The 22,882-nt window shown below is 41.0% G+C and overlaps 2 protein-coding genes and 6 non-coding genes across 12 annotated transcripts in view; 4 read left to right on the top strand and 4 right to left on the bottom strand.

Moving 5' to 3' along the window:
* The window catches only part of shisal1b (shisa like 1b), a 50,386-nt gene extending 45,721 nt beyond the window's left edge, over positions 1-4,665 (bottom strand). For both annotated transcript variants that reach the window (XM_085915139.1, XM_085915138.1), the window contains exon 1: positions 4,469-4,665. The gene's annotated coding sequence lies outside the window, so the exon portion shown is untranslated. The remainder of the gene's footprint in view (positions 1-4,468) is intronic.
* Positions 236-307, top strand: trnaq-cug (transfer RNA glutamine (anticodon CUG)). The gene has a single exon. It is a non-coding gene; the product is annotated as a tRNA-Gln (tRNA).
* On the top strand, positions 439-510 carry trnaq-uug (transfer RNA glutamine (anticodon UUG)). Its single transcript has one exon. It is a non-coding gene; the product is annotated as a tRNA-Gln (tRNA).
* On the top strand, positions 1,201-1,272 carry trnaq-cug (transfer RNA glutamine (anticodon CUG)). The gene has a single exon. It is a non-coding gene; the product is annotated as a tRNA-Gln (tRNA).
* Positions 1,472-1,610, bottom strand: LOC147055216 (U4 spliceosomal RNA). Its single transcript, XR_015066571.1, has one exon. It is a non-coding gene; the product is annotated as a U4 spliceosomal RNA (small nuclear RNA).
* LOC147055217 (U4 spliceosomal RNA) lies at positions 2,702-2,842 on the bottom strand. Its single transcript, XR_015066565.1, has one exon. It is a non-coding gene; the product is annotated as a U4 spliceosomal RNA (small nuclear RNA).
* On the bottom strand, positions 3,321-3,461 carry LOC147055218 (U4 spliceosomal RNA). The gene has a single exon (XR_015066567.1). It is a non-coding gene; the product is annotated as a U4 spliceosomal RNA (small nuclear RNA).
* A 4,783-nt stretch (positions 4,666-9,448) lies between the features above and the next one.
* Positions 9,449-22,882, top strand: part of plxnb2b (plexin b2b) — a 99,461-nt gene continuing 86,027 nt past the window's right edge. For all 4 annotated transcript variants that reach the window (XM_085913574.1, XM_085913573.1, XM_085913576.1 and 1 more), the window contains exon 1: positions 9,449-9,980. The gene's annotated coding sequence lies outside the window, so the exon portion shown is untranslated. The remainder of the gene's footprint in view (positions 9,981-22,882) is intronic.

The raw sequence follows: 22,882 nt of genomic DNA on the forward strand, positions 1-22,882 counted from the left end.
TTAAATACAATTAAATGTTGATTTGACAGTGTAAAATAGTCTCCGTAGAGACTTTCAAGAATTGTCAGCATAGTCAATAAAGCTGATTCTGGTAACAAGTCACAGCAAAGTAACTTGGCCAATTGAGACGATTACTTTGCCTTGGATAACATCAATGATTATATATTTAAAAAAAAAAAAAAATGTAACATGAGCAGAGCGTTCGGAAAATTTTCCTGCAGTGGTTTGCTCACATGGTTCCATGGTGTAATGGTTAGCACTCTGGACTCTGAATCCAGCGATCCGAGTTCAAATCTCGGTGGAACCTTAGCTTTTCAAAAGTAATTTAGATCGTCACCTAGTTTGGTGGGTTATTGAAATGCATGCTTTTGAAAAAAAAAATATTTAATAACATGAGCAGAGCGTTCGGAACATTTTCCTGCAGTGGTTTGCTCACATGGTTCCATGGTGTAATGGTTAGCACTCTGGACTTTGAATCCAGTGATCCGAGTTCAAATCTCGGTGGAACCTTAGCTTTTCAAAAGTACTTTCGATCGTCACCTAGTTTGGTGGGTTATTGAAATACAGATGCTTTTGAAAAAAATTAAGTAAATAACTCAACTTTGGCCAGTGATTGTGATTTATTTCAGGTCTCAAGTTAACAGTAAGAAGTATCAAACCTTTAATCACATTTCTGTTAACAGAATTAGGTAGTCTCCATAGAGACTGTCAAAAATGTCCATAGTTGACTATATTTCAAGTCATCAAGGCAGGGTAAAAAAAGTAGTAAAAATAAAATAACAGATTTTGGGGGGAACAAACTTGCTTTTTTTGTTGTGCGGTGAATGTCAATGTTCTCAACTTGTTCAAATGCAATTTACTTTTGTGGCAACAGTTATTGGTAATGTGCCTGTAACATGGCAATGGCCTCTATATATTTACATAAGATGCTAATACATATTTTCATATTGTCAGCATAGTCAATAAAGCTGATTCTGGAAACAAGCCACAGTCAACACTAAAGTCCCATTACTGCTCAGCACTCCTTACAGTCAGACGTTGGAACTTGGAACAATTAGGAGACACCTCAACCACGGGGTTACTTGGCCAATTGAGACAATTACTTTGCCTTGGATAGCACCAATGATTATTAAAAAAAAAAAAAAAAATGTAACATGAACAGAGGGTTTGGAACATTTTCCTGGATTGACTTGGTCACTTGGTTCCATGGTGTAATGGTTAGCACTCTGGACTCTGAATCCAGCAATCTGAGTTCAAATCTCGGTGGGACCTGAGTTTTTCAAAAGTAGTTTAGATCGTCACCTAGTTTGGTGGGTTATGACCAAAAAAGTTTAAGTACACAACTCACCTTTGACGAATTTAAGTTGTGAGTGATTGTTATGTTTCTTGGGTCTCAAGTGGGCCACATTAAATAGCAAACAGGAAAAAGTATCAAATCTTTAATCACATTTTTGTTAACAGCATTAGGTAGTCTCCATAGAGACAGCCATAAATTGCCATAGATATCTATTTCAAGTCATCAAGGCGGGGTATGGGGTAAAGTTTTCAACTAGCAATAATCACGCCTCAGTTAAACTTCATAGGCTACGATATTGCCACTGCGCATAGATAACAAAACCATGATTTCACACAATCAAGTGATGAAACAGCCTATGTTCCACATTGACGGTCTCAAAATTAACAGTTTCATAGATTTCACTTCCTTTCAATTCTCTATACATGTGGCCATACTACATCTCATTTGACTAGATCAAACCACAGTGCTTTAGAGCAGGGGTGTCCAAACTTTTTGCAAGGAGGGCCAGATTTGATAAAGTGAAGGGGCCCGGGGGCCAGTAGTTTTTTCGGACATTTTTTTACTACAATTTCATCCAAATAAACACTGTTATAAAACAAATTTCATTCTCCCAATTGTCTTTATTTTTTAAATGACAAAATAACCAAATATAAGCCACTCAGGCAGATGTGAACAACTCTAAAAACACAAATTCTGCCTTTCATTGATATCTGAAGAGTCCGATAACATTGAACAAACTGTATGAAATACCTTAAATTTACATGAGTTTAAAATTATTTTCGCCTCATGAACATTTTAAACAGGAGTTATAAGTAATACATATAATACGATAACATTGAACAAACTGTATGAAATACCTTAAATTTACATGAGTTTAAAATTATTTTCGCCTCATGAACATTTCACACAGGGTTCACGCAGCCGGTTCGCGCGTACCCTTTTTACAACGGGTTTATTTCCGCATTTGACTCGCGCATGCTCCGCATAGCAGGACACCTGGAGTCATGTTCTCGCTGTGAAATCACGCCGGGTCGCGCGAGATTACATTTCTGCGGCATAAATATAAAATAGCTTTGGTACGTGTGTATTAAAGCGCTGGTCAACAATAGCGGCGGGCCACATACTAAAGATTTTATCACAGAGGCTGCGAGCCTGATGAAATTTGACCACGGGCCGCAATTGGCCCGCGGGCCGGACTTTGGACATTCTGCTTTAGAGTGTCAAGGTACTTCGTTTAAAAAAAGAGTAGTAAAAGTAAAAATCAACTTTTGGGGGGAGCAAACAATTTGCTTATGAATTGGTTTCAAAATAATTAACTTTTCTGATAATAGATAATCCACGGATATCTGTACTTTAAGCATTTCGCTATTGTCAGGTGATGATTATTTTCAACAGAGAAATTAGTCTCCGTAGAGACTGTCAAAAATTGCCATAGCCGACTATATTTCAAGTCGTCAAGGCGGGGTATTGGGTAAAGTTTTCAACTAGCAATAATCGCGCCTCGGATAAACCTCATAGGCTACGATACTGCCACTGCGCAAAGCTGACGATAATTTGATTCGGACAATCAAGTCACCAACCCGCATACGTTCCACAGTGACGGTATGCATATATACACAATAACAGAAAACAATCTCCGCAAATTCCACATGATCAAAATTCGACAAGCACACAAAACACCTCCATTTTTGGTAACACGCCTCAAAACACGTTGACGTTCGATATCTTGTGAATATTAAGGAGTACTACAACGCAATGCATTATGGGCTTTTGATTCATCCACAAAACGTGCATTTTACCTGTTTCAATGGAAACTCCAACGCTGACAATGAAACATTTGCTCATATTTCTACCAAATACTTAAACACAATAAGCAAATATAACAGATGCAATGTGGGACTGTAATTAAGGATTACAAGCGTGACGTTTCGCGAACGTGGGATGTCGTCATTTTCCCCAGACGTAGCCCAAGTGTGACAACATTTATTAGACTGCAAAGATATTTTGTTAACAGGAGTATTAGTCTCCGTAGAGACCGTCAAAAATTGCCATAGCCGACTATATTTCAAGTCGTCAAGGCGGGGTATTGGGTAAAGTTTTCAACTAGCAATAATCGCGCCTCGGATAAACCTCATAGGCTACGATACTGCCACTGCGCAAAGCTAACGTTAAAATGAGAGCGTGAGGGGTGTCATTATCCATGCTACGTGTCATAGTAATGGTCTTCACAACTGCTGAACGGACGATACTTTTTTACGTCAACCAAAAACGTCATTTTATTTGACTGACTACGACATGCATGCGGCGTTTGCTTCCGATAGATGACAGATTACGTTTACAAAATAGAAAAATATCTGAGTCGCAATGCATGCTGGGATTACTTTGTTTAGCTCTGCTGTCACGTGACACGCACGTTCAGAATTATGCTTGCACATTGCGAATCTCAGCTCAATTTCATAATAAAAAAGAACTACTAGAAATTCATCGCTAAATTTTGTTTTAACACCAATTAAGTAAAATAAAGCCACGTTTGGTGAGATCCACATTTCCACTTCACCCGGAAATTACATGTACGCATGCGCATCCCTTCTCTGTTGATGGTTGAATCCACTTTAATAACTTGTATGTATAAAGTATTATTTGACCAAGGGTTTTCATATTCCAATATTAACAGTTCGGTTGAACATAGGAAAAGTGACGTGACTTCACTTGAACTCCCTTTAACTCGCGACCAACTTTCTCTCAGTCTATGTAACCTTGTTTTCTACATAGTTGACACAAGAGCTTTGTGGGGGAATATCTATCGCGTAACAATGCATTATGTGGCTAACACAAGTACTAAAACACGGACATTTATTTATGTTTATGTACACACCACCGTGGCAGGCGACACCAATGACGCTATGCCCAAAATGAAACACTAGGTGTCGTCGTTGCCTTCGCTAAATCAAACCCAATTTTCCTCCGGGAAAACCATCATTCACGACTAATTACGCCAATTTAAATAACTAAATTCTACGTAAACCACACATTATATAACCCCCCACACATATACAGACACCCATACTCAAAAAAATTGTATTTTATGACAAAAGGAGTGCGGAATGTTCACTAAATATGAGCTAATGTGAGCTGTACATGCTAGCATATTAGCGGCCAAACTTTACTTACCGATCTGCGTAGAAGTCTTTCGCTCGTCGTGGAAAAGTAATGAAAAAATAATTCCACGCGACAAGAAAATGTCGATATTAAAATGTCACAGCTGTATCAGAAGTAGTTATTACCTACAAAAGCTAAATTAACAGTATAAACCAAAACTATTACGCTTTCGACGATGCTAATGTGACAAGGAAGACCGGATAAGACCGGATATTGAGCCCAAGAGCCCGCGAATTATTTGCTACATCCGTTGGAACAAATCGAATTTTATATCATTTAAAAAAAAAAAAATATTTAAAAGTAAATTTATTATTCTTTCTAAATCGGTTACATCGTGTCAAATTCATGCAAAAAAAAACTCTAAAAGAAAGTAAACCATTATTCATTGCCATTAATGGAGACCGTTGCTTTTTTCTTTTTCTTTTTTAACAATTTAAAACTGATCTCATTTTGCACACAGACACATTTTCACAAAAAGGCAAAGAACTAAGATTTACTTGGTCGTTTAATTTCACACTTATTTTGCGGACAAGCATCCAGAGACCCCTCTATTGTCATTCAAACACTAAAACGTACAATTTCTGTCATATGTTTTGTCCTAGAGCCAGCTTGAAAGACGGAACAAGATTATTGGCTGGTTCATTTTTTTAAAGGTCATATTTTTTTTTTCAATTATACATACTTTCCGCATATTGTATCGGTGTAATGGCAGTGTTGGTATTAGAGGCCTTTTCACCTGTTGTGCCGCTTTAGTGGGATAAAGCAGGTGCTCAACAGATAAGATTCGATGCGCCAGTCTACAACTGCCACATTCAACGGAGGATTTGCTGCTGTCAGAATGGCGAACCGATGACGTTCATCGAGGTACGCTTGGATCACTTTCTGGGACAGGTAGTTACATAGATAAGGGGATTACACCGAGTAATCTTAAATGAGTCCAGTCAGACTTTGTGTTTTATCCTCACATGGAAAACCAGAGTTTCTCCATTTTCAGCACAACGAATACATCGCACCATGATGCAGTTCACGAGACATCTTGAAATTATACTGGCTTATGGTTATTTGACAACGATAACCCACTCCGTTAATAAACTGGCCCTGTCAGAAATCTGTGGAACCCCAATACTTACCTTCAGTACTTTATTTAATATTTAGTACTTTATTAAATATTCTAAAATATTTTTCTGAATTATTCGGACCAAGCAACCAACAATTTAATTAATCAACATACCATCTTACCAAGCAATCTTTTTTTGTGTCGTTATATAATCATATTAGGAGGGGATCAAACGTTGATACAAAGGCCAACCAAAGTTTATAGCCTTGACTGAAAGTGTTTCCACTCCTATTCAAGCTTTGAAAATTGCAAAATTTATGAGCAAGATGAACTTTAGGCTAATTTGTTTTTATTGGAAATGTAAGCTTGTTAGCAAAATCCCCAGTCTGCGTTACTGATCTAATTTGAAGGCTGCTCTCGAAGCACTAATGTTAAAAGTACCGAGCTTGTCGAGGATGCAAAACCTGTTTGGATTGCTGATCAGTGTTTTTTTTGTTTTTTTTAAAGAAGGAAATAGATGTAATCTCTGTGTGTGTGTGTGTGGTGGTGGGCACAGGCCAGGGCATGATGAGATCTGGGCTACATCACATCAGCCTGCTAAAGGACATAAAATGATAGTGAGAGGCCACCTGGACAATGCAGGCAGAGCTGGAGCGGCCATGATTAGATTGCATTCTAAACAAAGGGGAGCATAACGTTGACATTTTTCTTGTGTGGAGTGACAGCGGCGTCTGATAAGCACAGCCAAGGTACCTCAGTGCTTTACATCAGATCAACATTTAGCTCGCCCAGCCAGACTCCAGTTTCTACTTGCATTCTGTTCTCACCAACCCCCTCACTGCTGCCATCATGTTTTTCCCACTCTGTGTTTATTCCTAGTTTGCCACCATAAGCCCGTCTGTCTGTTCTCTGACTAACCTGATGTCTTCCTATCGCACATACTATTTTGCCAATTTTCTTTTTTCCGAGTAGCCTTAGGCTAAAACTCACCATACACTTGTGAAAAGTAATGACAGTTTGAGTCCCATTTAGTAAAACTGGGCAGCCAGTGAAACCAGAACGTGGGTCGCTTTAAATACATTTCCTCGGTGTTCCTGCTGAGATGTTCTTCACACTTTTTCAGCATCTACCGCCGTGACAAGTTCACTCCATCTGTCACTGTCACATCTTGGATTTGCCACAAGCAAATATATCGCAGAAGCTTCACCTAGAAATAACAGGGCAGATAGATAATGATTAGGAGCGAGGTTGAGGAGACAAGCGTGAGAGGCAGTTCACCTGGGCATCCATCATCCATCCATCCATCCATCCATCCATCCATCCATCCATCCATCCATCCATCCATCCATCCATCCATCCATCCATCCATCCATCCATCCATCCATCCATCCAAGGCTTGCCAATCAATGGAATGACAAATTCAACCACAGCTACTGATAATTCTGAGTACGTTTTTGTAAACATTGACCAAAATAGAGCCTTTTTTTTAAATTGATTTAACACTTAATTTCCCTGAAAACAATTTAGATGTGTCTTCCAACTATAATTGTTTCACTGAAGACTCAGCTCATCAGCAAGCTCTGCAGGATCCCGATAATGAGCCTGATCATTATCTTGGAAGAGAGCAAACATCTCCAACATACCGGTCCCTCAAGTTTAATACCTGCGATCTCTTGAAAGAAGGCCGTATAGTGCCGTCAAATCAACTTTTACGGCGTTATTTACAAATCATTTACAGGCTGTGCCCAAAAGGGGGCAGTATAACGCCATGACAACCAATCTCCAGGTCGAACCTTGAATCTGACTGGTCCCACTCCATCACAGCGGACATCAGAGTTGCTGAGTCATAAATGAGGTCCTGTAGTGTGTGTTGATAGTCAGATGTTTTTTCTAATTCACTCACCACATGACAAATGGTAGCGCTTGACACCAGGGGCGTGATAACACATCATCTCAATGTGTGTCACATAAAGAGAAGGCACAGCAGCGATCAATATGTGGTCACATTGACATTTAATAGCCTTTGGTGAAGCCAACTTCCCTTTCTGAAGACACATCAGAAATCGGTTGATAAACAGAACATTTGTGCTTTGGAAAATAAGAGACGACATGTTGAAAACTGAAGACTACTGAGAGGCTTAAATGAATCCCAGCATCCATATCCTGCCATTTTCTCAACTGCTTATCTTCACTTTGTGTTTTTTTTCTTCAGTGAGAGACTTCAATGAAACCAACAGGCTAGTTTTAGTGCACTTGAGGATCTTCTCTTACCCAAGCGTACGCATTTTCATAGACATTGAAGACACTTAAGTCTCGAATGAATCTTTTTGTAAACTGAATCCTGAGTCCTCAATCAACCTAACTTTCACAACAACATTGAAGGCACTTGAAAGTCTTAATTAAATTAAATCGTCATGTTTTTATTGAATTAAGGCAATCGAGACTCCAAGGACTCAATGTACAAGGGTCTAATTGTATTCAAGAGATTATTATTATTTTTTTTTGCTAAGACCATTTTTTCCACTCATCTACAGGTAAACCTTAGTTTTTGTTTCCACTTAGCCTTTCTTGGTCAGCGACATCCCTTTGGGCCAGCACTGCCAAGAGTAAGTAGCCTCATTACTCTTCACATAAACACATTCAGACATCTCTCCTGTTTGTGATTTTGGTTGGGGAGGGGTGCGATTGGAGGTGTCTGCTCGCCTGACACTTGTCTGGCTTGGCCTACATTCTCCTGGAGCTCATCAGTCAAAGTGAGGAACTGTGAAGGCCATCTCCCCCCCCATCTCTGCCAGCTTTGTGCCTCTGTCAGACCTCAGCAGCACCGTGTGTGACTCACGACATCGCCGGTCTACCCCGTGCAGACTCGGAGCGGTTCCCCAAACGGGCAGCCTCATTTGCATCCCTATAAATCACTCACAAAAGTGACATCAAGTCCCACAGAGTCCCAGCAGAAGATACAAAAACTTACTGTGCCGAAACAGCTGCGTTATATGATATCGGATGCAAGGTCATAAAGTAGATTCATTTTTTGCTTGACTTCTCAAATCATTGCATGAAACAATCTAAAAAGCTGCAGCACAGTAGAGCGTGCGGATATTTTATTGATCCCAAAAGGATATCTGGTATCTCGAAGCAGCTATAGCATTTCCAAACCGTCACAAAAAAATAATAGGCAATATTTAAATGATGCCAAATGCAAATCAAATAGACATGAATACATAATACAAGAAAGTATAAGGCAGACGTGGATGTCAAGCAGGCAGGGTTTAAAAATATCTCTTGTCAAGGGTTTATCTGCGTAACTGAGGCATCAAAAAATCCTAAATAAAATTGTGTCAGTGCACAGTTGGGTTTGTAAAACAAAAAATGGAGTGCAGTAGGGTTTTAATATTGTACGCAAGTAAATATACATACACGTCGCGGTCACAACATTAAACACATCTGCAGTTTTTTTTTTCTCCAGAGGTCTATAGTATTTATCAAATAAATTCTGCACTTTGAAACATATTACAGCAGCTTATTGAGTTTAGAAGACACTGTGTGTGCATTTCAATGGGCATTCAAACAGGATTAATGAGGCTGTTTATTTTTTAATAACATAACATTATAGAGTGCTATCATTTTCTAATTAAACACTTTACAAAAACAAAAATATTGGTCTATATTGGCCGAATGACTGAGACTAATTGCATTTTAATTCGTTTCGGTGAGAAAATAGGATTTTAGATTCCAGTCTTTTGAGTTACAAGCGCATCTACAGGGCGACTTGAACTCGCAAATCAAGGACCGGGTTGTTATGTCATGCAGGAACCGCCTCCCTTCTCCTGGACTTCTCGCTGGTTGGGCCACTGCTTTTCCCCCCCTCCTTCGCTCCCACCGCCCGCACAAAACATTCCAGAGAGTCAAACAGACAAGTCAACCCCAACTCACAGTCGAGTTGATCCCTTCCCGCTCGCCACACCTCCTCCTCATCCTCCTCCTCCTCATCCTTCTCATTCTCTGCCGGCTGCGACTCGCGTGGAGAAGCTGCGGCAGAAGCAGCGGCGGTCACACCGGATCTCGGTCATTCCCGGAGCCGCTGGCGAGCCACCGTCACCCCGTCTCTCCGCTTTTCTTCTAGCGCATCTCCGCGGGCGAGTGAGCGACTCCCACAGGTGTGTTGCGGTTCCAGGAAGCACACCTGGACGTGATCATGTGACTCGGTACCTGGGCGTGGAAGGAAGGAAGGAACATTCCCCGCTATCGCCAGTCCAAAGACGCAAGCGACTTTTCTCTTTCCCTTCCCCTCCGTCATTCTCCTTCCCTAGTCGCTCGCATTTTCGATTCTCGGCTTTGAAAAGGAATTAGTGCCTTTTTTTTGTGGAGAAGCCCACAACGAGGAGGAACATGTGAAGAGACTTGCGTATGTGGAGTTTGTTTTATAGGATCGCGTTCGGAGCGCTGAACCTTCTTCCCGTCTCCGAGGTGAGTTTTTATTTTTCTTTCTTTCTTTTTGGAGCGCTTTAGTATTTCGACCGTTTCTCAGTAAGTTTTCATGCATTGATTGATAACACAATGAGTTGTTATTCCATTTCACAAGGATTGCATTGTCCCCCATGCGTCATGAGATGTGTGTAAAAATGGATCACTACAACTATGGTTGTCATTCCCACGTTTAGGCTCAGGAGCCAAAAAGGTCATACCAGTTCCTAGGGCAAAGATTATTTTTCAGTCATTCTGATGACGTCTGGTACAATGTATGGCTAAACATGCCCGGGCGTGACAAAGTAATGTGGTTCGTGCAAGTCTCTGGTTCGTCTCATTGGCAGTTTGTGCACTTTTTCTCTCCAACCTTCCCAAAACATGCACGTTAGGTTATTTGTAGAAAATTCTTCAGAGGTGTAAAGTGTTGTAATGCTCCTATTATTGACGGCTGACCAGAGGTTCTCCCCCAAAGATAATAGACTGGAAGTTCATGCATGACTAGTTTGGAGAAACGGGATAGAAAATGAATGGATGGATATTAAAGCTGTCACTCAATCGATTTAAGGTGAAATCACCATGTAATCCACGTGGACTTGAATGTTTTTCAGGTCATGTCATAACAGATATTGTAAAATGACTTTAAAACATACCACTTGTTGGATTACTACAGTCTTTAAATCCGGTTGGATTTTTTTCAAGGTACAACAAACTTTCAGCTTGTCCCATGAGGGGCTCCGACTTCAAAAAGTCACTCACATGATTGGTTTGGTGTAATTTCTTTACATCAGATGCCCTTACTGATACAATCCATTCATTCATTCATTATTTATTTACATCAAGATTTGGAACCAGTACAACCAACATAATAAATACTACAATCAAATGGGCAACATGTACTCCAATTGGCTATTTTCATCTTGAACATGACTCCTGATTGATAATTGAACATATAAGCCAAACCAAATAAAAAATAATCAAATTACATTATCTCCCTATCAAACAACAACAAAACACAAAAGCAGTCAGTGGCCGTAAGGGAATAATTTTATTATGGTCGTCGCAACATGTCCAGACAGTTCTTGTGTTTTGGCCTGTGGACAGCTTGTCAACAGTTGTTGAAGTCGCAGCGAGCCTTATCTGGAGTTACTCTTCCTCCTTTCTTGTCTATTGAGCAAATAATGAAGATCTATTCAGCGTATCTTCCCTGCATGGTTCTATCCGCGAGCGTCTCCTCAGTCAAAACAGACCTCTGTTCTGCCTTCTTCTAAATTGTCCCTTTATTCGCATTCCGGCCGTCATAGCGCCCCCTGGAGGCCTAGCGCACACCTCCTTTTTTTTTTCTTCTTCACCCCCTTCCCCCTGGGGATTATTTCCCTTCAAATAACATTATACAAACAGTCTCGCAGAGGGCCGGATTATGACGGTCGGGGGGGCATGTGGAAGCAGGAAAGAGGGCCGCTGTTTTCTCGCTGGAGGGGGCTCGCCGGAGTACGGATGCTCTCTCAGTCGAGGCCATCTGCTCACACGGACGCACGCAAGTTACCTCACCCTCTCCCCCGCCGTCGCCGCGACAAATGCTTCATTCAGCTTTTATCTGGTCCTCTCTGAATAAATAGAGACTTCTTATCAGTGGTGAGGAGAGCGCTGATAAATGTCCCCCCCCCAGCGCGCTACCCGGCAAAGCGCAGCGCTCTTCTTCATCGCAGCCGAGAGAAGACTCGCTTAAGCAATCCCTAAAGGAGAGGGGAACCACGTGTGCCCTGTTTGTTATGAACGAGACGAGTAAGGCAAGCATTTTGCATGACAGTCTGTTGTGATGTTTTTTCAAAGTTCTGGAAATGGAAGTCTGGTTAAATCCACTCCGACTATTTTCAGTCTGACCGGCAGAGAAGCAAATTGTGCACTGTGCTCTTAAACTCTTTCATACTTATTGTTTTTTTTTCTCCCCTCATACTTCAAAACGTGTTCTGTCTTGGATTGCTCGCCTTACATTTATCTAAAAGGGAATATTTGCAAGGTCAATTTGAACCCAGTTTTGCTTTGGATTACTGAAAGGAAAAAAAAAAACAAATAACATAATCCTCGCGAGCAACAAGCAACCTCCGAGCCTACAAATAGAAGGAAAAAAAAAAAATGTCAGAAAACAAGCCGATGCATGATTAGTGTTTATGCGATTGGTTCATGGCAAGTAGCTCATTTGGAATTACAAGATAATCTTCCCACCATAACAAGCAAGCAGGATGTGACCTAAATCACGATCATCATGTCAACATAAAGCGACTTTCACTTAAAGCCACGACTGTTCCAAGCTTGCGACCAACATTTTCCCTACTCAGGCATACATTTTCTAAAAGGGGGCGTGGCACGCCATTTGCAATCCTCTACCGCTGCCTGGACAGAAGTATCAAGGTCCTTTTGGCTTGGCATGAAATGGCCGGCCGGCGGAGGAATCTGGGGAATAGAGATTTCCTCCAGATTAGATCTCGGTTTGTCCTTTCACGTTTGAGGATTAGCTGACGATGAGGCGACGTCACGCTGACTTGGATTTTTGATCATATCTTTTTCTTTTTTAACCGCATGGACCCTTGTCCTTGGATTTGACTGCACCACATGCCCCCCCCCCCTCCCTCCCGCCCCCTTTTGTCCTCAGCTCCCTCCTTCCCAACTTTCTTATCTTAGCGCCTTGTTCCAGTGCGGCATTGTTTGCACTTCACACAGCTAACCCTTGACACCCTTTTCCACTCAGCACTTTCGCACCCCTCGCCCCGCCCTCCTCTATTCTCTTCAGATAAAAGATAAAGTTTGACTAGCCTCGGAGGTGTGATGGCGTTAACTGTTATGCTTACTCCCTCAACTCTCGTGGACCAACGCAGTTTGCCACCGGCTTCCGCTGCTCCACTTCGAGTAGCGTGAAATTACGCTATTTTTCATATTTTGCATGCATACACAATATCGGTCACCAACGATTGTGGACAACAGGGGGTCCCTTTGGTTCTGCCCCTGTGGCATACCCAGAATTTGGAGGCTTGCCTGTCATTTTTCTAAAATTAAAATACCGTATTACAAAGAGTATTTGATTAAAACAACGACATTTAGCCATATAATAAATGTACACATACGTTAGCCACTTTGTATTAATACACAGTGTCAAAGTAGTTCGCTTAAAGTCGGGAAAGTACCGTTAGCTTGCGTGGCTAATATTTGCATGTGTAAAAAAAAAAAAAAAAAGAAAAGGCTATGCTAATTTATGTTTCTAGAAAAGCCTTCTTTGGTACATGTGGCTTTCGAATTCGACGTGTGTGAGTGATGTTTCTCCAATGGTTGCCGCTTACACACTTAAATAACACTTTGCCGCCAAAGCGTTATGAAACTCAACAAGCCCTGTGGTCCACCATTGTTGTTTTTGTTGCGAAGACGACCGCTTTCGGTATCTACGTGGAAACTAGAATAGCGTTCCTTTCAGGTTTGTGTTTCTAGGCTCCGAAACAGTGTCGTCTTGGCCAAAATGATTTTTCGTTGTTGTTTAAACTGCCCCGGCCGGCAATGGCTAGAACAAACGCTAGTGCAGTTTAAAGAATTCTGTCCGCAGGCTTCCAAAAACAATCATCATTACGGCTGAGTTGTACTTTTCATTTTGCTTTTACCTCAAGCAGTCGGCAAATTTTCATGCCGCATTTTCCAGTGTCATTGCTCCTGATTCTTTTTTGTGAAATGCGGTAAATATTGTGAAGACAAAGCCAAACGGCTCAAGAATGCCGAAAGGTCAAGTCTTGAGTTAAGCGGCAATTTTTATCCATCTCAGGGGGCGGCCATTTTGCTGTGGAGCTGGCAACTGTGATGTCATTGTCAAGATGCAAAATGGCCGCCCCCCCCTGACATGGATACAAGATAAGAAGTCACGCTCGTTTGCCATTTAAATGTTGGGGCAGCCATTTTGCCATTTGCTGAAAATGACATCACAATGACCAAAATCAGAAAACGAATGAGCTGCGATTGTCTCAACGAAGCCACCTTGAGATGGATAAAACCGCTGCTTAAATCGTTGTTCAACAAATAAAATAAAAATAAGTGTGCCATGTTTAGACTGGTGTGAATACATTGTAAAGAACATTTTTGACTTTCTCTTTTAATACAAGGACCCCATAAATAAAACTTTGTGAGACTTTGGTGTTCAAGCTTTTTCTGCAGTGCTGAACCAAAGCGCCGTGATCTTTTTCACCACTTATCACGGGAACTTCCGCTAACTGTTGATAGCGAGAGCTGTGGTTGTCTGTCAGCAGTCTCATACCCGCGTTGCTTTACAGACGTCTGTGCTCATGGCAACTGAACTGACACACTTTTCTTTTTCAAGCCCACCTGCTCTTAAGCCTGGCACATTTTCACATTTATTGAATAGCAGCGATGACACAAGGGTGGGCCGAGGTGCCGTCGCCTTGACTCGTATCCAGAAGTCGCTATCGTGTTTGTTTGCGCTGGCAAGAAAATCGCTGCGCTAATGTATTTTTTTTTCTTCTTCTTCGTATTCCTTTTGATAAGTGAATCAAGCATAGATTGCCATCAAACCCTTTCAAACACTCCAGAGGGAAGTTATCACTTAACAGCAGATCAATCGCATCACGCTGGGGGGAGAGGGGGGGGGGGTATACACCCTGCTGATCTGAGGGCTGAACATATTGAGGATGAGTCAAGGTTTCCTTTCGGTGTAAATGTCGTATGCTTGTGTTAGATGCGACAGTGTGCCGTTACATTGCTCCTACCGTCGCTATTATGTCTTTCAAGTTGACTGAGGCTCGAGCTAATTAATTAATCATGGGCATTATATTGAGCTTTAATGGATTTTTTTTCTTTCATTCTCTAATTCAGTTTTGGCTATTGGTCCTCTGTCCACTTATTTTGAAGCATTCCCGTTCCTTCCTCCTCTCTAAGAAAACGACTGGGTCCTCACTTTGTGACATCATAATGTGAGGAGCCGCCCCCCCCTCATACCGCCCCCCTGCAGACAAACCACATGAGCAATTTTCCAGAACAGCTGTCCATGTAATTTGACATGCGGCATATTTTGAGACGTCAAATAAAATATCAAATATTTTTAGTACCTTCTGCCACATGCTGAAGTTGTACATCATTATTCCAAAGGTAATATGTGGCTCTAATTAACCGTTCAAAGCTTCAAACAGCAGGATACAACTCCTTTTAGATAATAAATAATTATTGGGTGAAATCATTAACCTTTGAGCAAATTTGTGATTTCATAAGTCCATTTCAATTAACGCATTAATCAGTCCCTTGGCCAAGAAGTAGCTCTCGGGTCATTGACCCCGGATTCACGAGGGTGGCGGGCGGGCGGGCGGGCGGGGTTTGGAGGCTTTTAGCAGCCAGCCGCTGACACATAACCACTTTTGAAAAACGGAAAACAAATTAGAACAAGATTCTCTTGCCGTAGTTTATGAGATGCTGACATTTTAGAATTGACGTGCGAATGGACCTGTGTACTCAATTTGCGATGGTCGGTCTCCAGTCGTCAAGTATTGCTTCTTCTTTTTGGCAAGCGTCATTATTCTTTTTTTTTTGATAAATCCTTGGCTTGATAGACTTCTCAGATGGATCTGGTGTTCTGCATACGTCTGTTTGTGATGCATGACAAGAAGAATTGAGTCAAGCTTGTCTAAGCCACAACTGGCTGACTTCCATCTGCTTTTCATCAAAAGGTCGAGTGTTGTCTTATGTTTTACATTAACACTTCATTTCGTTCTAGTCTGACCTTTAACCTTAAAGAAAAAAAACGATATAAGGTTTTTCTTGTTATACAAGAAAATAATGACATCATGCCCTTTCAAAATAAGATGAACTATATCCAAACTAATGGTAATCCTCGAAATCGAAACCGACACAATCGTATTTTAATCGAGCGATGCGCGCAGTTCCCTGCAAATATTTCATGCTGGCGACAGTTTAGAAGCTGACTTGAAATGGAACCCAAATATAATTGATCTCAGTGGGAAATTTGATTTCCTTGCTGGTGTGTTCTCGCTCAGACACCGATGGTCTCAATTCATTTTTCATCCTTATCAGTCTTTTCATAGTTAATCCCCAAACTGACCAATTTAGTCCACCCCAGATCATTTTTAATTATCACCCCAGCTTTACAGCTAATAAGACATCCAGCTGGTTCATGTTAATAGGATAGTTGCTGTCGAGTGTTGCCCCCCCTCCCCACCCCCCCTCTATGCCATCGCTTGCTTTTCCCCTTTTTTCTTTCCATGCACGCTGGGCGATTAATTATAAAGTACAGAGCGTGAGCGTCAGCCAGGACTGGTGGATGACAGATGCATGAAGAGCAGCAGCTGGATGAAGGTCACAGCAACCTGGGGGAGCAAAAAAAAAAAAAGTGGGGGGCCACACAGTAGTATGGTGAGAGATAAGCTCATGTGAAACTTTTATAGAGAAGATAAAGCAGTACATGGAACACGGGGAGTCCTTTACTTGCAGATTGTGGCACCAGGCAAGCGTTTTAATAACAGATGGCCTCTTTAAGAAAAACACTTGAGCTTGCCTCTTCCAGATGTGTCCCCTGATGCTACGTATCCAAAAATATGGAGGCGCATATTTACAGCTTATTTTATTTGCTTGTCTAAGGAAATCTTTCAAAAAAGAAAATTGTAAAACTTTTTTTTTCCCAGTTCTGTAAAATTGCACATTTTTTTAATAGTACAGTAATTTTGTGTAAAAAAAATACACAGGCAGAGAAGTTGCGTTAGCGTGCTAATTTAGCATAAACTCTGAGTGGGAGAGGTTTGAGTCATTTGAAGTCCAACACCTCATTTCTCTTGCCCAATTGTTGCTGTCCAACAAATATTTGAAACATCAAGTTGGTGCTAAATCATTTCTTGATGGAAAGTTTACATGAATGAATGGATACTGTAATGAATGGAACTCACAAAGGAGTCCCAAAGGAGTCAAACATATGCCCATCTTGTCACATGGAGCGACTTGCTCTTTATATTTTATTCAGCAACAGAAAATAGCTCCCGTATCATCTGTTTTTATTTTTTTTCTGGTTTGTTTGTTGCCAAGATGCATCACTCATGACAATGCGCAAAAAAAAAAAAGTCATGCAACATTGTGCAAAGATGTCACAATTTTGCAGTAGAGTGAAGATAAATATTTTTGAGGAGAGCTAGTTGTTATTTTTACTGAACAAAATGGGCAGCGTCACTCCACAAGTACCTTCATGTTCTAATTAAGATATTTTTAATTTGAAAACCTGATGTCCAACATGAACTGCTAATGTGGCAAAAAAAATATCTTAACACAATATTTTTTTTTACATTTCTTGTAACTACATATATATATATATATATATATATATATATATATATATATATATATATATATATATATAAATAATGTTTAATTTAATATTTAATAATAATTTAATAATAAAATAAATCATATTTAAACAAAAGAATTTAATAAATGTGTATAAAATTTCTGTGTCAATGAATGAATCCTCACGAGGGACACTGCGGATCCAGAACCGACTACATGAACACATAATGCTGATGTCAATGTTAACACAAATGAACAAAAAACTCGATGACACAGACCAAGAAATTCCAACCCTTTCAGTCACTGTCCGTTCAATTTGAAGGTTAAATTGTATTTTTGAATTGCACAGTCGGAGGTTTAATTACAGCCTTAACTGTAAAGACGGAAGGAAGCGTTACCATGGTGCAAAACGCGCTTGAGCTTGTTCTTCATCCTCGCAGCTTTCAGGGAGCCCTTTTAGCATTTAAGACTCAAACCACCCGGTGATTGTAATGAAATTGAATCTAATGCGAAATGAACCACACAAACGGCCAATGAGACGAGTGTCTACAAGTCTCTGCTAATATTATTGTTATCACGCTGGGATAATATCATATGCAGATAAGGCTGTCCGCCTTTATTGCCGCCGGCAATCAAATGATAATACCGAAATGAATTTTTATTTTTTATTTTTTTCCCCCCATCATCTGTATTCCTCTCGTCGCTGTTAAATGATCCGAATGTGGGTGGCCTTCCTTCTGGTCAGCCGTCATCCAAGAGGGACCTATTAAAATGTGTTCATATAGCAATTGCTGAAGTTAGCGAGAATCTCATGAAATGTCAACGGCTCCGTTACTCATCTGCAAACTGACAGAGCATTTTACAGAGGACGCCGGGAACTTTGCAAAGAGCTACCGCGCGCACCTTAGAAGGTGACATTTGCTAGCGACCGCCGCTGACAAATACGCTCGCTAATATTTGAGTTGGGTAAAGGGCGGAGGCGCTTATCGATCCTCGCGGGGGAAATTAAGGGCCGAGGGCAGCGGCCAGTCTCGGCGGGGAACGCCATAAGTCAACGGAAAGCAAAAACAAGCAGTACACTGGGCAAGAAGAGAGCCCTCGGTGGCAAATATGATGAGGTTCAAGACAATTTATGCTTTGGCTTAGCTGGCTCGCTCACTGTTTGTTAGCTAAGGCAAGGAGGTCATGTTTTCATTGCCGCACTGTTTGTGTTTGAGATGGATTATGTAAAAATAGCTGGTACAAAAGTCGAGGGAACGCTGACAATAGCAGTCAAGCCATTAAATGTGGATTTGGAAATACACTGGAGTTTTTTCCCCCCCGAAAAACAGCACGATTGCACGAGTGTTCCGATTAGCGTTTTATGGTGCCGATTTCAATACGATCATCCACGAGTGAGCGATTCTAATGCCTAACACATGAATTAAGTGGACATTTTTCAGTTTTGGAGCTGCTCGTTAAGTTATTTTAAGAATTGATTCATCTATCCAATATTTTTCAATTTCGATTTTTTTTCAATTGATGAATCGGATTTTCCAAAAAACGTGCTATCCAAAATGTCTTCTTTTTGTTTTTCTAAAGCAGGACATTATTTTGAATTGACAAGCATATACTATTTAGTATTTATTGATCACATTTACTTTTTTTTTTACTTCTCCAATTAAATGGATATTTTTTAAATCGATTTCACTTAATTGGCTCTACATTCATATTTTCATCATGTTTGGCGTCTCTGACAAAAAAAAAAAAAAAAAAATTAAGGTGATGAAAATCGGTCCGTGTGTAGCCCGCTTCACTTTTCAGTTTCTCTCGCCTCCATGGATATTAATCCCGGTGTTGCCCGTGGCGCCTACGCATCTTCTGAAATGTAAATCCGCCGAGGTGTCATCATAACTCTGTCTTGGGAGTCTGCGTTTCTTTCCCCCCCAGCTTCACTCTCCTCTTCTCTCGGCCTTGATGACGCTTTATTCCTCACTGACTCATCTGGGCCCGCTTCAAAGCTAGCCATTCGCAACTTCAAAAAAGAAAAAAAAAAAAGTTCTTTTTAAGCTCCATTTTGCTGGCGTCCGCACATCGCTCAGACATTTTTCACCACGTCCTTCCCTTCTCGTTATACAGTGCGCTACACACGTGATGATCATGCGGACGACCACGGTTTATTTATGTCCCTTGAGGAAGCGTCTCTTCGGATTCCTCTTTTACGCTCCGTCTAGAAAGTGAACACGTCCTTTGTTGCGATATTTGCATTTTACCAGGGGTGTTGTTCGCCATTACTGCGGTGGTTTTCTTTCTTACAATGTTCTACTTCCCGTCTGAGGCCATCGCACGTCATCCATCTGTCAGTGGTACCGAGGTATTTTTAATTACAGTAATTAGCTCGAGTATGCTCGCTGCTGTTCAAGGTTAGAGAAGCTTATTAGCAATGTCGCTTTTATTTGAGCTTGTCTAGCTTTCTGCAATGTTTGTCAAGATAAGGAAAATGTGTCACTTGCGCGGGGGCGGAATATCAACCATATATTGCCTCATTACAGCGCAGTCCGACACGTCCAACGGTTGCTGTAATTAAAAGTCGTTTTTAATATAACATTAATGTCGCTTTTGTCCAATGTTGTTTTTGTGTGTGTGGCTACTTCACGTTTCACAGCTACGTGACAAATTTACAGTATTTTGCTAACTTGTTTGCAGTATGGCGTTCCACAGGGCTCTACTTTAGGGCCCTTGCTGTTTTCCATGTATTTGCTTTTCCCATTGCAAGGTGTGAAGTGGTTTGTTAAAAACGGGCTGTATAAATAAAGTTATATTGTATTGGGATAAAGTATCATAACACAGTCAAAATTACGTTCCAGATCGATTTCATGGGATTTCTGCCATTGATTGACAATTAAGTCGTTTTTTTTTTTCAAATCTTTAGATAATTTTAAAAATGTGTCAGAAGCAGCGCTTTAGGGTTCACGTGAAATCTCACAAAATCTTGATTGGGCTGCGAGGCTTAGAAAATTCCGCTAGCGCTGACTATTAAATAGGCTCTAAATATGCTACATTAGAAGTGAACAGACCATTTAATTAGGGAACACCAGCGGGTTGCGTAATTATCGTCTGGCGATATTATCTGTATCAGTCGTAAAAATATATCCAAAGTTACCCCCGAGATTCCCGGTCCGGTTTTCAATTAGACAAAGCAAAGTGGTGCACTAGAGGCCACGGCGCTTGTTCATTGGTGCTCCAGTAAGACCAGAGGAACCATTTATCCACCATCCTTGACCTCCATTAACATTTTTCTGCCACTGACAGTTCCTTCTCCTCCTCACTTGTATTTATTTTTACCCGGGCTGTGTTTTGTCTCACTGGCGACGTCCTGCCTGCCTGCCGGCGAGGTGTCACCATGCCTTCTTGAGCTTCTGCTTCTTTAATTAGTCATGTGGAGTTTGCCTTCTCGTCAAGTAATGGGAAAAGACGAACTCGCGTCTCCTGTCCCGCTGGGCCCTGGTATGTATCTCCACCTTCAGAGTTGGAAACAAAACCCCCCTCGAGAGTGGCGTGCCAGGAAAAGAAAAAAAAAAGAAAAAAAGAAAACATCTGTTCTGTGGGTGTGTTGTAAACAAAGCAAAAGCTAATCACCAAATAACAGCTTGATTATTAAAAAATATTGTATTCATGAGTGAGAGTTGTTGTCGGGGTAGAATCTGATTCCGTTAAAATTAATTTTGTGTTTTGCTTCTGTTCGGGTCATCAGAGGAAGTCAAAATATGATATTGTGGTCCAACGGCTTATGACATGGTCATGTTAATATGAACCACGTGGTTGGGACCTTCTGCTTCCTTTTTGCTCAAACCAAAGATTGCATCGAACGTCAGCGGACGCCCTGCCGTGTTTGTCAGTTCTTCTTTTCTTTCTGCGGGCCGATTTGATCTTTACTCCTACAGGAAGTGAAAACGACCCAAAAAAAAAAAAATGGAGTTACATGAAGAAGTTTCTCTTCCGGAAAATTGAAAAGCGGATACTTCAAACAGGATTTGCTGAAACTCGCCGTAAATGTCAAAACCGCTGTGTTGGTTATCTTACGTGTCTGTATTAGAAAATTCCATCCAGATTAACACGCGGCGACATTTTTAAGGCCGAAACTGTTTCGACTCGCCCGGGCTCGGGAATATTTTCGCTGACGCCGGCTTAATCAGCTTCCTAATGACATGAGCGTTATAAAAATACACCTTGTAGTTGCTGAGATAAGCTTCATTATTGGGAGGGCATGTCCTTTTTTGGAAAGCGTGTGTACAGTTAGCTGGAAGCAGGGAGCAGGTGAGAATGCTTCAAGTAATGCTTGCTCACAAGCAGAATTGAATTATTGATCAAGCAACAAATGACATCAAGAAGGACCCCACGGAGCCATCCGAGCAGACCGGACCTCACATACGTTTGTTATTTGTGCGCGTGAGGATACATTTGCGCCGGGCCGCTTGTAAAAAACCCCCCTCGGTCAGAGTCCACATTATTTTTCCGCGGGGCAGCGGCGGTCGCCGGTGTGCCGACAGGATGGAGCAAACACTGAATCAATCAAGTAGGCTGAGGTGATGCATACAGAGGGACCTCAAGTGATTGCACATCGAGTGGCCTGGTTTTTTTCTTTCTTTTTTTTTTTTTAACCCAGAATGAACTCTTAGTACCTATCAGGGAGAAATGAAAAGCATAAGAGTTTTATTCTTTCTTTCTTCCTGGGTGGTCTGCTGTGATTTACGTTTGTTGGTGGTTTTTCCCCCCCCCCAAACTGTATACATTATATGGAAAAGTGAGATTTTTACACTGGGTGAACCTGATAACTGGTATCCTGAAATGTAATCAATATTTCAAAACTAATAATAGTCATAATAAATATTGAATCATTATTTTAAAAGTCTATAAAATAAATGAATAAATAAATCATTAAATAAATAATAATAATCAATTGATTTAGGGCTATATAAATAAATAAATAAATAAATAAATATTACTTCATTTGAGTAATAAATATTTAATCATTATTTTAAAAGTCTTTATTATAAAATAAATGAATAAATAATTCATTAAATAAATAATAATAATCAATTGATTTAGGGCCTTATAAATAAATAAATAAATAAATAAATAAATAAATAAATATTCAGATTTTGTGAAGGGAGGCTACGTAGTCCGACTGACTCACTCAGTTGATGTCCTTGTGCGCATCTTCGCTACTCGTCCGCTGTTGTTCTCATCCAAGCGCTGTAGCCTCGACCCCACATGAATTCGATGGTGTTCATTATTTCCCGCTCACACACAAACAGGACAACACGCACACCAAAGCGCTGCGGGAACAAGCGTCCCCACGCAAAATACGAGAAATGTTTGTCCGATTGTATCCGCGATACGTCTCTCCCTTCGGGCGGGCGGGCCAATCAAAAGCGGCCGTCTCATTAAAGCTATGAAGCCTGTGGAGAGGTCAGCGGTTAACTTGGCTGATTAGTGAGCTCTGCCGGGCTTTCAAGGCAGCTCGTGAGGAGGGAGGGAGGGAAGCTTGCTTCACGGCCGCCCCTGTCTGAGGAGGGATGGCTGGCTGGCTC

The sequence above is a fragment of the Syngnathus leptorhynchus genome, chromosome 6 (assembly GCF_054491065.1).
Source record: "Syngnathus leptorhynchus isolate UIUO chromosome 6, UIUO_Slep, whole genome shotgun sequence".
Classification (NCBI taxonomy): Eukaryota; Metazoa; Chordata; class Actinopteri; order Syngnathiformes; family Syngnathidae; genus Syngnathus; species Syngnathus leptorhynchus.